Source organism: Topomyia yanbarensis, chromosome 1 (assembly GCF_030247195.1).
Source record: "Topomyia yanbarensis strain Yona2022 chromosome 1, ASM3024719v1, whole genome shotgun sequence".
Classification (NCBI taxonomy): Eukaryota; Metazoa; Arthropoda; class Insecta; order Diptera; family Culicidae; genus Topomyia; species Topomyia yanbarensis.
The window spans coordinates 62,652,671-62,668,888 of NC_080670.1; positions in this window are offsets into that span (position 1 = coordinate 62,652,671).

The following is a 16,218-nucleotide window of genomic DNA, read 5'->3' on the forward strand; positions in this document are numbered from 1 at the left end:
AAAAAAAAAAATTAAAAACCAAATAGAATACGTTATAGCCAAATGTAGAATCTTACGCTTGGTCAAGTCTCCCCATGTTCCCCTACTCTATCGTCGGAGCAATTAAATTTACGTACATTTTCGAAATATGCTAGAAGTACCAAGTTCCAATCAATCTTACATTTAAGATTCACCCACTTAAAATAAACAACTTGATCAAATTTAGTAACTCAAGCTTCAAGATAATCAACACATTTCTGATCAAAACTAGTCGATTAAAAAAAAAGCATTTCGCGGAACGCATTTTCACGGTAAACATTTTGCATTTATTTATAAAACTGTTATGAACACTTTTTCATTAAAAATATTTCTGTTTAATATTCCAGTAGCACTGATTATGGCAAGTAAAGCTTATTTCCGTTCAACTTCATAGTATGTCATGACTTGTAGAACACTTGAGCGATATTGGAAAATATTGATATTTTTACCGTCCATTTCTCAAATTATTTAGGCGCTTCTCCACAAAAGAAATTTTGAAGTTTTAGAAGAAAACTTTTGCCTTTAAAAATCTGGCCTAGAGAATTGATATGTCTTGACAATTGTTATTTTTTTAAAAAATTGTTTTGGCATTTTCAGGCCATTTTTTTCTAAAAAGTTGTATATTCTTTATGGAAAAAACAGTTTTCACTTTCAGGCACTTTATTCGAAGATGACGAAGTTCTTATAACTTTCCAATGAAAATAGTTTAGTGGTTGGTGTCCTTAAACATCTCATGCGCTCTAAAATATTTTTTAATATGTCCAGAGATTACATTTATGTTAAATAATAATTACTAAATTTATCTAAAAACGGTTTTAAAGTGTCACAGCACTGTAGAATAAAAAAAGTCGATTTTCAATTTATTAATCAAAAATGGCTTTAGAATGTTAAAAATCATATCTCAAAACATGGAAGACGAAAACAATACATAAATATTCAGATTTTCAATTCTACCGCAATGCCTCTTATGTTTATCTCGTGTGTACGGAAAACTTTAACCGCGTTTTTCTCGAAGCCACTTTTTTGAGCTGGCCGCAAATGTAACTCGAACATATCCATAGTAATTCTTCAAAAGGGCTAATGAGACTTTTGTAACCAAACTTATTTCGCTCATTATTCCGCTACCGAGTTGAATTTCATGAAAAATACACATGAATCAACATCTTTATCCTTGGTAGAATCAATTTCAAATGTTTTCTGTGTTGAAATGATAAATTAGGAGAAATCAGCAAAACAAAAGTTTGTTTACAAATCTGATTAGCCCTATTCAAATGTTTATATGGAAATGATTTTTGAACGCTTGGAAATTTTCACAGTATATTCAAAATTGTTTTCTCCAGCGACGTACGTAGGATTTTTTTTTATTGCTTAGCTTTTTTAATTAATTTTGTGTCGATTTTTATGACATGTGTGGCGTGCTCTACAGTGGTGTAGCCCCTTAATAGAATATATCCAAATTTTATTTCTTGATGTCAAGTGAGATATACATATTCAGCACTTTGTTTGTTGTACAACTTTATTGAAAACATGCTAGATTTTGCTGAAATTAAAACCATATTAGCTGCTATTTTAGCTAAAGAATAGTCTTTCATGGTGCAAAAACTTATGCTTACAAGCAACAATTGAAGTTTTATAGCACGCTACAAGTGCAATTTAAATGTTATGAGTGGCTATAAAAGTACGATAAAACCTCAATTGATACTAGGGTATAAGACTAACCGGTTCAGTTTTGGCAAAAGTTTTATATTTGCTAAGTTTGGTTGAAATCGGAATGCATCGATTTGTCAAAAACTTGTGGCTTGATTATACTTCTATAGATATAGAAATTATATTATATAAGAGTATATCGTCTTAAGGTTGCTATTTGTTGTCATTAAACGTAGATTCAAGGAAACTATCACCCAGTGTTAATTCATCATTAGAAAAAAAAAAAAAAGTTATTTGAAGTACCAATAGTCTAGTATGTAGATTCATAATTGTGTTGATTCGGTTTTCGCCCGCGAGACATCCGCAGATTTACAAATGTGATTGATTTGTTTAGCTTTGCTTACGCAGCTTTCCGTTTCAAATCTGATAAAAAACATCAGCAAATAATCATTATGTACTAGTAATTGTTTATAGCAAAAGTCATCCTATTCCGAACATAGCAAGCATTTCTGCACCACTTCAGTCATGAAGCTCTGACCCTTCAATCAATGAACAAGAAATTTGTTTTTCTTGGTCGCAATGCAGGAGGAATGAAGAACGAAAAATCCTTAGCGAAGAATGGCTAGTGGCGATTATCACCTAAGCCATTCGTGTGCCGATCCGAACGATGCGTGAAGATGAACATTGCATGAATGGCTAAATTCAACAAACAACGATGCGAACAAGCAGCGAACAGCAGTCATCAGATTCGGATTTTTTGTTTGTTTGTATTATTCATTTTCGCTGATTCTGTGCTTTCGTGTGACGAACGGCGCAGCGTTATTCGAGGCATGGGTGAATGACACGACGAATATCGCATCGATGATGAACGAATGAACTAGTTCGGTGAAGAATATTTGCAACATTTCGTGTATCCATTCACATATTCGCGTGTGTTTTTGATATATGTCGCTTGGAACAAATTACGATTAAATTAAAATTATACGCCACGATACAGTAAGCAGTGTTAAAGATTTGATTAGAAGGGTTTCGGCATACGACCAGCCGAAAGAGTAACACTCGGTTAACCCTGAAGAGACCATTCGTAACCGAACGCTCTTTCGATACAGTCGAGTGTGTTATTTTAACATTACCTTGAGTTAGGTGATATCGGTGAAGGTGTTTATCCCAGCAAGGGCTGGAGTATAAACATTATAAACGTTAAATTGTGTCAGACAGTGAAGTGTAGTGCGTTTCTAAACAGTTTTCTTATCTGAAAGACGGCTTTGTTTAGACGAGCTATACCAGCTCTCTACTGTGTGAAGGTCACGCGGGTGACGGATAAAAGAAACGAAGGATCAATTTACCTAGCAGCTCGTCAGGAACCAACTGGTGAAGTGTTTCGTTTTTTTTTACTTTTCTTATCGATATTTTTTATTCTTTTTATCGTTTTTGATTTTTTTTAAATAAGTTAAATAGTGCGGTCGAGCGTGTTGCTCGACCGCACTATTTAACTTATTTAAAAAAAAATGGAACAAACAGAAGGATCACCCTCCGAAGACGAAAAGGAACGTGTATCTGATTCGGAGACAGATGATGTTATAGTCGATCCACTTTCCCCCAATGCCGCACAGCCCCCCCCCCCCCCGAGTTGTGGTTTACCAGGATGGATCCGCTGGTCCTTGGGTGGTATACTTTCGGCCCAAAAAATAAACCGTTAAACAGCATAACTGTTGCACGGGAGCTGACAAAACGTTACTCGGCCGTAACCGAGATTAAAAAGGTTCAGTCAGATAAACTGCACGTAGTTTTTACTGACTTAAAACAGGCCAATGGTATCGTTAGCAATAGCCTCTTTACGCTGGAGTATCGCGTCTACATTCCTTCTCGTGACGGCGTGGTAAGTGATGCGGGTCTAACTGTCGATGATCTGATGAATGATGGGGTTGGCCGCTTTAAGGACCCTAACCTTCAATCAGTTAAGATTTTGGAGTGCAAGCAATTGCACTCAAAGTCCATAGAAGATGGGAATTACAATCCATCAGACTCGTTTCGCGTAACCTTCGCCGGATCTGCACTTCCGAGCTACGTTGAAGTGGGAGGAGCTCGTCTACATGTGCGTCGGTTTGCACCGCGGGTCATGAATTGTTCCAATTGCAAGCAGCTAGGTCACACGGCCACCTACTGTAGCAACAAGCAACGGTGCGGTAAATGTGGCGAACGCCATGCGGATGATACTTGCAATAGGCCCGCTGAGAAGTGTGTTTACGTTGGGGAGAATCCGCATGAACTTTTGACATGCCCAACGTACAAACTTCGCGCGGATAAACTGAAGCGATCCGCCAAGGATCGCTCCAGACGCTCTTACGCAGAAAAGCTTAAAAGAGCTGTTCCACTTATCTCCGAAAATCCATTCGCTCTCTTGCCAACTGACGATAACGCCTCTAACGACCCTTGCGAGGGACATTCTTTGGCTCTGATTGGAAACTCTAGGAAAAGACCTAATCAAAACTCACCTGAGCTTCCTCGTAAGGGTCCTAGGTTGTCCCAAACATGGGTACAAAATAAAAAAAAATCATCAACTGGAAGTGCTGCCACAAATCCATAGATAATACCTCCTGGTTTTGGGAAATTGAGATACAACCAGGAGTTCCCAGCACTCCCCGGGGCACCAAAAATCCCAAGTGCTCCCGTTTTACAGTCAGAAACTCAACCTAAAACGGGATTCCTTAAATCCTCTGACATTGTGGACTGGATATTCACAGCTTTCAACATTACCGACCCTCTGAAAAGCTTGCTGGTTGCTATTCTACCAACAGTAAGAACATTTTTAAAACAGTTGACTGAACAATGGCCCCTCCTTGTAGCGATCGTATCCATCGATGGCTAACTTATTAAACGGAATCACGGATCTGATCAGTGTTACGAAATTTCAAAATCAGTTACCTATTTCTGCTTGCATTTACCGAAACCGACAGTCAGATTCAACGCCTCTCTCATTCATTCACTTTCCAACTGACTGAAATTTCATGCAGAATCGAATGCTTGAGTGCAGAGGAAATATAAATTCCTTCACCAACCAAAGCATTCATTTGTTATTATGTCGATAGTTTGAAGGTAGAAATTAGCATCTTCTACATTTTCGAGCATAAGTGAACTGCGTAATCTATATCTGGTGCACTTTTGATCGATAATTCCTCTCAGAGCCAGCATAGAAATAAAATTCACATTGCTTCTGAAACCGAACATGTCCGTACATGAAAGCGCTGCGTCGGGAGAACGAATAACGATGGAAACGAATTAAAAATTTCATTCATCGCAGCGGACATGAATTAAATTTCGTTTTCTTTCAAGTTTATGCAGCGATGTCAACTTTTTAAACTCTGGATCTGATCACTGTTTTACAGTGGAACTGCAGAAGTATTATCCCCAAAATTGATTCATTAAAACACTTGCTAGATTACAATAATTGTGATGCCTTTTCCCTATGTGAAACATGGCTTGCTTCTAATATAAACCTCAACTTCCACGATTTTAACATTATCCGCTTGAATCGAGAAGACTCATATGGAGGGGTACTTTTAGAGATCAAAAAGTGCTACTCCTTCAATCGAGTCAATCTCCCTTCGACGCTAGGCATTGAAGTTGTCGCTGGTCAAACAACAATGAAAGGCAAAGATCTTTGCATTGCTTCTATTTACATTCCTCCTAGGGCCATGATAGAATATCGAAGACTCTCCAACGTGATTGAACACCATCCCTCGCTCCGCCTGCTTCTTGGAAACTTTAACTCTCACGGTACAGAGTGGGGATGTCTGTACGACGATAATCGATCCTCGACAATTCAAGACCTTTGTTACAATTTCAATATGACAATTCTGAACACAGGGGAAATGAAACGGATTCCTAGACCACCAGCGCAAGCAAGTGCACTGGACATATCTCTATTGTCGACATCACTACGGTTAGATTGCAAGTGGAAGGTAATATCTGATCCCCACGGTAGTGATCGCCTGCCGATTGTAATTGCAGTCACCACTCGTTCAAGACCTTCGGAACCAATCAATGTTCTCTATGACCTCACACGAAACATTGATTGGAAGAGCTACGCTGCTGAGATATCCAAAACTATCAATTCAACACAGGTACTTCCCCCGGAGGAAGAGTATAAGTCCCACATGATTGAAGACAAGTGAGTGTCATCGCCATCCAAAAACCAGGAAAACCAGCCTCCGACCACAACTCGTATCGACCGATTGCAATGCTATCCTGCATCCGGAAGTTATTCAAGAAAATGATCTTGTTTCGCCTCGATAATTGGGTCGAAGCAAATGGCTTACTGTCAGATACACAATTTGGCTTCCGCGAAGGGCAAAGGGACGAACGATTGCCTTGCGTTGCTCTCAACAGAAATTCAAATGGCATATGCTAACGAAGAGCAGATGGCATCAGTATTCTTGGATATGCCGGGGGCTTTCGATTCAGTTTCTATCAGCATTCTTTATGAGAAGTTGCACCAGCATGGTCACCAATTTTAAATAACTTTTTGCTAAACCTGTTGTCTGAAAAACAAATGCATTTCTTGCATTGTGATTTATCGACGATTTAGCTACATGGGCCGTCCCCAGGGCTCATGTCTAAGCCCTCTTCTCTACAAATTTTACGTGAATGACATTGTCTTGTCAATTCCTGCACGCTAAGGCAGCTTGCAGATGACGGTGTGGTCTCTGTTACAGGTCCCAAGGACGTCGACATGGAAGGACCACTGCAAAATACTTTGGACAATTTGTCTGCTTGGGCTCTCCAGCTGGGTATCGAGTTCTCTACGGAGAAAACTGAGCTAGTCGTATTTTTTTTTTATTTTGATTATAGAGGTTTTAACCTTAAGGTCATTCGCCTCTTCGGGTTAGGAAAATCTCTTATGAAAAATTTCTAACCCTATGTGCGGGGTCGGGACTCGAACCCAGGTGCGCTGCGTACAAGGCAATCAATTTACCAACTACGCTACGCCCACCCCCCCGCTAGTCGTATTTTCTAGGAAGCGTGAGCCAGCGAAACTACAGCTTCAATTAATGGATAAAGCTATTGCTCAGGTTTCAACATTCAAATATCTCGGGGTCTGGTTCGACACTAAAGATACCTGGGGATGTCACATTAGGTATCAGAAACAGAAGTACCAACAAAGGATCAACTTTCTCCGTACAATAACCGGAACATGGTGGGGTGCCCACCCAGGAGAGCTAACCGTATCGTATCGATTGTTCATTCAATGCGATATTGCAAATTTCGAAAGGCTTGTCGAGCTTAATTCTCAGACCCGATTCATGTCCTTGTACTTCGATTACATGGCACAGAACATCAATTCATCTTCGTATAACGTTAACCGTGCTCATCTCATAGATACTTCTGCTCCAACTATATTTTTCGACACATCCATGAAGGATGAGATTTGTGGAATCTCGGATCACATTCGCCCACAAGTGGTCCCAAATATTTTCTATAATAAATACCATCAAGTCGACTGCGGCAAAATGTTCTACACTGACGGATCAATTCTCGACGGGTTCACAGGATTCGGTATCTTCAACGAAAATCTTGCTGCCTCATTCAAACTCAATGATCCTGCTTCAATTTACGTCGCAGAATTAGCCGCCATTCAGTATACTCTCGGGATCATTGACACCCTGCCCGCAGACCATTACTTCATCATTTCGGACAGTCTCAGCTCCATTGAGGCCATCCGTGCGGCAAAGCCTGGAAAGCACTCTCCGTATTTCCTGGGGAAAATACGGGAATATCTGAGTGCTTTATCTGATAAATCTTACCAGATTACCTTGGTTTGGGGCCCGTCACATTGTTCTATTGCGGGCAATGAGAAGGCGGACTCTTTAGTCAAGGTGGGCGCATTAGAAGGCGACACTTACGAAAGACCAATTTGCTTCAACGAATTCTTCAGTATCTCTCGTCAGAGGACGCTCGATAGTTGGCAAACTTCATGGAGCAATGGGCATCTGGGACGGTGGCTACATTCCATTATCCCCAAGATATCAACGAATGCTTGGTTTAAAGGCTTGGATGTGAACCGGGACTTCATTCGTACGATGTCAAGGCTCATGTCCAACCATTACACGCTTGATTCGCATCTCCGTCGTATAGGGCTTGCTGACAGTGATCATTGTGTTTGTGAGAACGGCTATCACGACATCAAGCATGTTGTTTTGCTGTGCAGCAGAGTACCGTGTTGCCAGGTCCCAACTAATAGATTCCCTTCGGGCCCGAGGTAGACCACCCTATGTACCAGTCCGGGACGTCCCGGCAAGCCGTGACCACCCCTACATTTTTTTATCTACATCTTTGTGAAAACTATTGATGTCCAAGTTTAAAACATTTTGCTCTCTCATTCACAGTAGAACCTCGTCATCCTCTCTCGGTATCTACAATATGGCATTGCTTCACGAGTCTACGATGCATAGGGGGATATGGGGAGACTTGACCAAGCGCAAAATTTGGCTATTTTTGGCTATGGTGTCTTCTATTCGATTCTATAAAAAAAAATTCAAAAAATTTTTTATACTTGTTTCGATCCCTTAAGGTAATTTTAGAAGTTTGGAATTAAAAATCTTTTCCTTACAGAAAATATTACTTGATTAATAAATTTGCATTAAATTATGTAATTTTTTATCAAACTTCGTATGGACATATCTACTCGACTACTAATTACTATTAATGTTCTAATATAGCATCTTAATCTTTGTGAAGCAGTGAAATGATTTTACATAAATTGGAACATTGGAATAGTTATTACTAGAATTTGAATGACATTGAACGTAATAACTAATGTTGGGGAGACTTGGCCAAGATTTTATGGGGAGACTTTACCAAGTGGCAATTAGCTGAAGTAAGATACAAAATTCCTGATATTTATTATGCTTTGGTATCTACTGTTAATGTTAATCACGCCATAAAAAAATCCCACCTCAAACATAAGGCTTTATATTTTAGTATTAGTAAACAAAGTTAGCTATAGTAGGACAGATTTCGTGATGTGTGAACATGCAATGCAAGCAGTACAGTTAATCCTTAAAAAGAAATGCATTAACAAATCGAAATTTATCAAATGAAACCCTTTTATATTTTTTACTGCTGCCCAAAGATCATGACAATATGAAAAAAAATAATCACAGTATGTTATATGTCATTATTCTTTGTTATGATTTTTCAAAATTCTCTTGGTCAAGTCCTCCCGCAGTGGGGAGACTTGACAAAAAAACGATCTCAGAAAAACTTCTGTAACTTTCCGAAAATTAAATTAAAAATTCTGCAAAAAATCATGAAGACGCACAATAACTTTGCACATTATATCTCAATTAATTTTGAGGGATTAAAGGCCTTTTTAGAGATTTATGCAGTTTTAGCTGAAAACCTGGTCAAATCTCCCCATGTTCCCCTACCTTTCTTCATAACCGTCCATCCAGAACATCATGACACACGTCACAAGAACATCATGACAGTATCAGAGAGCCAATAATCATTCGAAATATCGACCCTCCCCTCGCCCCTACGATTACAGGATGGAAACCACTACAATAAAGTGTGCATATCCCCCACAATCATCAACCAGCCAACGAGAATGTCAATTTTACAATATGTATCCCACTTCCTACCTTTTTCCTTTGCTAACATAAGAGGGAAGCAAGCCGCCCCTAAATACGGCTTTCTCTTCCCCCGTGCGATGTACCTTAAAAAAATGAATTATCGGCCTCGTTAAGCTACCGCATTTGGGCCTAAATAAACTTAGTTATACAAAAAAATCCTGAAGAGAAATGGAAGCCAAACCTATATCAAATGCAGGCAAACTATTTAAGAAGACTAAAAGAGAGAAGAACATGCAAAAGAATTCAGCTTTTTGTTAGAGGCTGCGTTCTGAAATGCGCACTCCACTTTGACAAGTCGTCCGTCCAATGTCAATATTGACAAATCATCAGTCGTGTCAATTTTGACAAGCGGTTCCATCAGTCTCAACGTCAAAATTTGTGATTACAATACAATGTACTGGATACTAACACTCAAAAAAAAGTAAACGTTATGCCTATTGATTTTACACATAGATTTTTGCAATTAACTGAGACATATAGACATTATTTGCTGGCACATAAACCTAATGTGTGTATTTACAAGAAATATTAATCTTACATTCACATTTCATAACTATTAGGCACATAAAACCCCATTCTATAACAATATGCACATATAACTTATGTGTATACATACATAGTTTATACAGTTGACACATAGAAGATATGTGGGCGCGTGATAACAATAGCATTTCTTCTTCATATGAATTTTAAGCGGTTTGAAGCAAATAGAATTAACGTTTGGATTTTTTTCAGTGAAGGTGTGGCAATGCTCTGTTGCTCTCTCGCTCAATTTCTGTAACTTTATTACGTAATAAAATTCAACTCCATATATTTTCCATATATCTGCTGCCCACGTGCTTTACAGAGATCGGGCGAGAGAGCAATAGCATTGCCACACCTTAGTATCAACCTCATTGATTACAATAAACTCGGTTGAAGAGCACGGGTATAGTTTCAACCGAGAAGTCGTTTATTATCGAGCTCCATCTCATCTTTGGACGAATCATTGTCAACGGAAGTCATTTTTGCACGGTGATAGGGGAGACAGAAATGGGGAAGATTGTTTTTCCTTTGAAAAATACGATTTCGGTTCAGGTTGCCACAATCGACTGTATTCAGCCAATTGAACTCCCTTTTAACAGCATAACTCAATTTAAAAATAATATTCAGAACAACCAGTGGCGTAGCCAGAAATTTGGTTTGGAGGGGGTTTTGATGAAAATCGCAATTTTTTTTGAAAAAATGCTAAAATTTAATATGAGTTTGATAAATTATTGAAAACTCAAAAACATAAGTAGTCTAACAGATGTCATTCCAGTCTACAAACAAGAAGGATCAACATGGAACAGTTTTCATACCTCTATAGATTATTTTCTTGTATAATATGTCAATGAAGTCAAAAATTGCGACCTTTTAAAGTGGGATAAATGATCTAAAAAATTTTCAACGTTCAAGATCACCTAATATAATAATCCTTGACTTTGAAGGTTTGACAACTTCGGCAAGTTATCAACATAAAACAGCGCCTGCTTTGATATAGAAATTTTAGTGATTAACTCTGATAGAGGTAATTATGGTGAATTAATTTTTCAAAAATATTAAGAGACATGGTGCCTTCAGCAAAGTTTTTGATAATGTCATTTCAAACAATTTTGTTGAAAATATGAAGGCTACATGAATTCAACATATAGGGATTTAAATGGACTGGGCCTGCTATATTTCTTCTTAGTGAAGAAAAAATTAGGTGAAAACTATTTTTTTCTGCGCTACGGATAAAATTGTTTGAAACAATCATTGCGAGTTGAGAACACAAAACCTATAACTAAATTATGGATGGATGGAACTGAAACTTGCGTTTCGATTTCATCTCATCAGAATCCGACACTAACTTGGTGGGCGGACTAAGCTTGCGCCGAATTGATGCTAGCTCCTGAAAATGGAATCACTCTTTGTGTTTTGAGTCCTTTTAATATCTGGAAATTATTTGTTTTATATCCAGTTCCCTTATTTTTTTTGTAAGCTTCAAAGGCACCTTGAACGCAATGTGAATTTATTATTTAATTACCGCAGAAGAGATTTACCAAATACAGTAATTTCAGAATAGCTTTTTTACTACTATATTTCGATACTCTGAATATGTGGGATATTTATGTCTTTGACAAAGTTGTTTGAAATAGCACTTTCGAAAACTTTGCTGGAGACATTAAGTCTCGACCCAAATTTGGTTGAAGAGTAATTCTTGTCTATAATTACTTCTTGGAGGATTAACCGTCAAAATTATTCTATCAGCAGATGAACAGTTTTACGTTTTGAAATTCTTCAATGTTACTTAACATCGAAATTTGGCAGTTTCGAATGAATGTGATCGTGACCGTTAAAAATTTATCGAGCATTATTTTTCTTTTCTTCATTAGTCAACCTCACAACTTGCAGTACTAGTACGTAGCACACAAAATTTTAGTACGCCATTCATTGCATCCTGCTAAGAGGCTATTCATATAGTTGATAATACAACAAAAATCCAATGCTCATAAAACCGATCCTGATCTGCTAGAGACAAAATTACATCAGCTTTCAACTAGTTTCTGAAATGTTATTCTTGTTGTTAACCATATTGAATTGTTGTCTAAACTCTACACAATCTAAAAAAATACATTTTTAGCAAATGTTGAAATGTATGTAAGTTTTCGGTAAACAAGCTTATGTTTTATATGCAATCAACCTATTCAAATTTTGATTCCCATTCGAAAAATTGTCTCTAATCCATATTTTGAAGCATCTTTCCAAAAATGAGCTCATAATAATTCAGACAGTTATTTTATTTTACATTGAAGTAATTTGACAACTATGGGCTTTTGGCTAAGAAATAAGTTACAAGATCCCCTTCCCATAATTTTCCAAAAATTCTCATGACGCTTTAAACACAGTTCTCAATGTAGTGATCAGAGAATATTTTTCCAAAAATATTTTGTGGAATATTAAATTAAATTCGTCAGCATCAATTTTTTTTCAATCCAATTAATTTTGGTTTGGGGGGGTTTAACCCCCAAACCCCCCCCCCCTGGCTACGCCACTGCGAACAACTACTTTCCGAAACTATGTTACGCAATCGGCATACAAAAATTGGTTATACGTTTAATGTTTGAGCTGAGAACATAAATGAGCAGGGTATAGGCGAGAGTTGTGAAACTTGATGCTAAAATAAGTTATGTTCAGTCAGAAAACGACCCGGAATGCTGGCAGGTTCTAATTCGTTTTCCGGCTCTAGTGACACAACCGATTCTAGTTAGAATCGGTTGTGTAACTGGAGCCGGAATACTAATTAGAACCAGAATTTAGGGATTCGAGCCTCCTGAATTCATCACGTATGATATGACCAGTAATAAATCAATGAAACTCGGTGTAAATTCGGAAAAGCACGTCAGAAGATTTTCTGACGATGTAATACCACAGACTAACAGACATAACACTTAAAAACAAAGCTTCGCCCGCGTTAACGGTCATTTTAAATATATTTGTAGTTGGGACTGTGGCCACATTTGAAATTATGGCGCCACTGTCATATGCACAAGCATACGGGGGACAGACCACTAGCGAAAAATTGCTCCCAAACCTGAATGGTAACCTACCAGTAAATGAGTGTTTGGGACCGTGAACAAAAGGTGGAGCTAGTGTTCTGGGACAATTGTCGGATCGATGTTTTTTGAGGGAATTCCCGTATAGTGTTATGTCTGTTAGTCTGTGGTAATACCTTAGTAAAGTTTGTTTAGATATACGCGTTTTTTGAACAGCATTTGGAGTAAAATTTACCATCTAACACAACGAAAAATGCGATAGAAAAATAGCCTCATAGCATAATGGCAAATAACAGCTGTAACGTTGACAAACGAATTCGGTTGCAATTCAGCCGGCTCATTAGTTTCGTCTAAATCTAATGCCACTGATGATTGGTTTTCCACAATCTTCAAATTTTACGATAAGATCGATTTATCACCTTATTACGCGCTGCTAGTTGACCGATTGCGTAAACAATGTTTCTAAACATAGTTTCGGAAAGTAGTCGTAGAATAGTAGAATGCATTTTAAAACTATAAAGGATGTTAAGTGCAAAACAGGAACGCCTTACGAAAAAAAACAAACGAGCAAATTATAAAATTATAGGCTGAACTAACTGCGAGTTTTAACAAGTAGCTGCGACGGTAATAAAAACAATAAAAGTAGTAACATAGCGAAATTAAATGCACATTTTTAGAGAGACACTTGCACTAATGAGAATAATCTTTCACAAGAAATTATTTGATTTATTAATTAAAAAAAGAAGAAAAATATTTAGATGTGTGATACAATTCTGATATTTCCAGATATATGAAAGTGGATTATTCATCGGGGCGTTATCGTGTTTGTGAGATCGCGGGCGCAGGTATGCATGGATGATCATGAAGGACTCGGACGTTTGTATGTTAACGTGTTTATCGTATGCGCTAGCGTGTAGGTAGCTTTGTGTGCATAAATTCGATTTTAAAACCTTATGGCATTCGCATATTCGCGTGTATTTTTGAGAACAGCTGTTTGAGCTGAGAACATAAATGAGCAGGGTATAGGCGCGAGTTGTGAAACTTGATGCTAAAATCAGTTAAGTTCAGCCAGAAAACGACCCGGAATGCTGGCAGGTTCTAATTCGTTTTCCGGCTCTAGTGACACAACCGAACTCAAGTGGGAACTTACACACGCCCATGTTCGCGCGATAATGCATCGGTCACGTCCGGAAATCTCTACCCTCGGTCTTGGCAGCTTAGGCACAGACTAACAGACATAACACTTAAAAACAAAGCTTCGCTCGCTTTAACGGTCATTTTAAATATATTTGTAGTTGGGACTGTGGCCACATTTGAAATTATGGCGCCACTGTCATATGAACAAGCATACGGGGGATAGACCATTAGTGAAAAATTGCTCCCAAACCTGAGGGATAACCTACAAGTAAATGAGTGTTTGGGACCAGAGTCGGAAAATGTTTTTTTTTCATTTGCCAAAATCAAGCGAAACTGACGAAAGAACGAAGCTTCTTTCCATATCTCTAGCACTTTGCGAAATCGAAAATGAGACAACGGGCTAGGACAAAGCAAGCATATAGCAGAGCGTTTTCATTATTCTCTCCGCACACTCGTTTTCGCTTTGAGATTCAGAATGATATTGGTAACTTCGATATTGAACCTACTGCTGGGGAAACTAAAATACACTAGCAATGAAATTTATTAGTCGATGCTCGATTTTCTAGATTTGCGAGCTAATGATGGTATTGTAAGACGGAAGCCTGATCGGTGTGCATATTTCTCATTTTAACTATGTTCTAGTTGCATTATTAGACACACATTGCATTAATTTCATTTAATGAATGAGAATCGCAAATTACTGAGCATGCATCAAAACGAAATTGCAACTTCGGATTGTCATAGGAAAACGAAAGTCGCTGCTGCTGCTACTCGTTTTCGTAGAATCGAGAGAGGAGGGGACATCGCCTTTATTGTTTTATTTTTCCATACATTTGGCGACGAAAAAGGTAGGGAAAGGACGAAGATGGATTCTCTGAATTTCGTCGTTCATTGAATAGGTATAAGAATTTTAGGCTCTGTTTGGGACCGTGAATAAAAGGTGGAGCTAATGTTCTGGGAAAATTGTCGCATCGATGTTTTTTGAGGGAATTCCCTCATAGTGTTATATCTGTTAGTCTGTGGCTCAGGTGTTTTGTGTGGATAAATTCGATTTTGTAACCGTTCGACCATTCGCATATTCGCGTGTGTCATGTCATGTCGCCATCGAACGTGTTATTTTATTAATTGCTACGTGTGGCGTATCGCTCTGCCTGTTTAATGAGAAGATGGTGCGAACTTTATCAACTAACACTTTAGCGCCATCCGCGAAAGTAGATGTGTTAGCGGTTTTCTAATTAATTTGCCCGGACTCTTACCCCAGGGGGGACATTCAGATTCGCGCTATCTTTAGGTATTTGGCAATATCGTGGGAAAGCCCAAAACTACCACAAAAATATGGGACTGGCTGTTTCAAAGACCCCATGCTTAAGCCAGTGAAGATACTGGAATGCAAACGTTTGCATTCAGCATCAGTCGCAGCTGACGGGAAGAAAACATACGTCAACTCAGACTCGTATCGGGTGACCTTCGCCGGCTCTGCCCTGCCCAATTACCTCCTCTTTGACAAGGTTCGTCTACCTGTTCGCCTCTTTGTGCCGCGGGTCATGAACTGTACTAATTGCAAACAATTGGGACACACAGCCTCCCATTGTAGCAATAAAGCCCGCTGTGGGAAATGCGGTGGGAATCATGCGGATGATTCCTGTGGTAGAGATGTCGAAAAGTGTCTCTACTGTGGGGGAAACCCACATGATCTCCCTTCATGTCCCGCGTACAAACAGCGCGAGGAAAATCTTAAGCGTTCCCTTCATGGACGCTCTACGCGACCTTTTGCAGAAATGCTTAAGATAGCTACGCCACCTGTCTCTACGAACATCTTTACCAGCTTGTCTACTGACGAAGGCGACTGTGATGAACCCCAGGAGGGAACATCTTCTGCTGTGCCTAGAAGTAGTAGAAAAAGGAAGAACATTTCCTCTTCCAAGCTTCGTCGTAAAGGCCAGAAGGTGTCTCTTCATGGTCCCCCTAAAATGACTACTCAAGGAAGTACTGTTGTAAAACCGAAGCAAGTCGCTCCCGGTCTCAGTAACCTGAGCTCAGAAAAGGAGTTCCCAGCACTTCCAGGAACATCAAAAACCACAAGTGTTCCCATATCTCAGCCAGAGAAAGAAAACAGTGCTGGCTTAATAAATTTCTCTGACATTGTGGACCGTATTCTTACAGCGTTGAACATTTCTGACCCCCTTAAAAGTATCTTGATAAGCTTTCTCCCCGCAGTAAAAACA